This window comes from Arvicanthis niloticus, chromosome 1 (genome assembly GCF_011762505.2).
Source record: "Arvicanthis niloticus isolate mArvNil1 chromosome 1, mArvNil1.pat.X, whole genome shotgun sequence".
Taxonomy (NCBI): Eukaryota; Metazoa; Chordata; class Mammalia; order Rodentia; family Muridae; genus Arvicanthis; species Arvicanthis niloticus.
The window spans coordinates 53,591,350-53,593,127 of record NC_047658.1 but is presented as its reverse complement, the minus strand read 5'-3'; positions in this window follow the sequence as shown (position 1 = coordinate 53,593,127).

Here is a 1,778-nt window from a genome sequence, read left to right as displayed (position 1 = left end):
CCAGTTGGCTGGCTTCCTCCAGCAGTTTCCAATTGTTGAGAACAAGCCCAGGTCACTCTAACTCTGAAACAAGGGTCCTGTCTGCGACAGCAACTCACTGCACAGAATCCACTAAGATGTGCAATGGCCAAGAAGTTAAGACAAGGAAACACAACTAGGCTTCAAATGCAATAAGCATGGGGGAGCGGGGCAAAAACAAGTGAAGGGTGCAGAAATATGTGGAGTGAAGGCCTGGTAGGTCAGGGAAGGCTTCTGAGCCAGGGCCACATTCCTCTCCGAAGAGAGCACCTTGAAGCAATAGCCAGAAAAGAAAGGAACAGAAGAAAGGCCTTAAAATGTGTGGTGTGGTGGACTGTAGCGGTTTGGGAAGCAAGAGAAACAGAGGGTAATCAACCAGTTGAGCTTGGTCACTAATAAAACAAGGCTTTGTAATGAAGTAAGCCATGTGGCAATATTAATTTGCGTGGACAGGTCAATGCTTATCACAATGGCCAGGCAACTTCATGCCTGCAAGGAAAAGTACCACCATGTTGACTCAGAACAGCCACCTGGGGAAAAATACTGGTGTCCAGTTTCCGGACCCCCTTGAAGCTCAGATAGCTCCACGTCAGTGTCCTGTTCTCACCTTTCCCCCTCTGAAGCCTGTTGTCAGCACCGTGGGGCAACAGGCATCCTGTCTTCTGTTTGTTTGCAACGCATTCATTGTCCCTCCACCTCTGATTTGTGTGGAACTGTGTTCCCTTTTCAAGGACGCCCACCAGCAGCGAAGCAGGTGCAACAAATTGAAAGAAAAGGAAACAAGACCTGCCACGCCAAGTCTAGGCTCTAAATCCTAAAAAGGACAGATCCCAAAAGCCAAACATTTGGCCTCTCTTCAGGTCTCAGGTCCACCCTGCCCAAGAGCTATATAGTAAAGCCTGTTTCTGTTTCACATCAGCTGTGGACTATCTTCCCCTGCTCTTAGGGCCGAAGGATTCTTTGTCCTCAGGCCCCGGAAAGCAGGTTCTCCTGGCGGGCCCCTCCCCATCGGCTCACAGGGACGAAGCTCTTTTTTGATGTATCACTTTATTTCGGTGTCTCCTTAGAAGTCAGTTAAGAGGCGAGAAAGCCTAATCCCGATTTCCAACAGAGGCTCAAAGAGCGAAGTCACCTGTCCCAGAGAAGCGGTAACACCGGGACTAACAGAGAGCACAGAAGGGACCTGGGTGTTTGAGTTCCCAATCAAGCCTCCACGACCCGACCCAAGTCCCCACATCTGTGGAAATAAAAGTTCCTGGTGGGGGCGGGAGCAGCGCAGCCTTCTGCCCGGTCCGCACCGGGACCCGAGGCGCCTCCGGGGGAGGCGAGGGAGGCAGCCCCAGCCCCAGAGAGCAGAGCCAGGGAACTTCAGAGAGCTTTTCGCCCTCGCCCGGGAGAGGCAAACGCGGACACGTCTGTCTCTTTCTCAACAAGTGCCTTCAAGCCCGCCGGGGGCAGACACCTCCGCGGCCGCCGAGGTCTCCGCTGTGCGCGGGGGGCCGCGGCCTGGCCTCGGCTGCGGCAACTTCGCGCGGCCTTTCCCCCCCACCCAAGCCCCCCGAGCGGCGCCCGCAGCCCCCCGGCGGCCGGAGTCGGGGCGCGGGGCGGGGCAGGGCGAGCGGAGGGGCGGCCCCCCGGGGCGCGGGGCGGACTCGAAGGTGCACGAGGGGCGCAAGGGCCGGCGCGGCCACCGGGCGCAGCGGGGAGCCGCCCACTTCTGCGCAGTGGGGGGGAGGTGGCCCAGACGGCCAGAGCGTGGA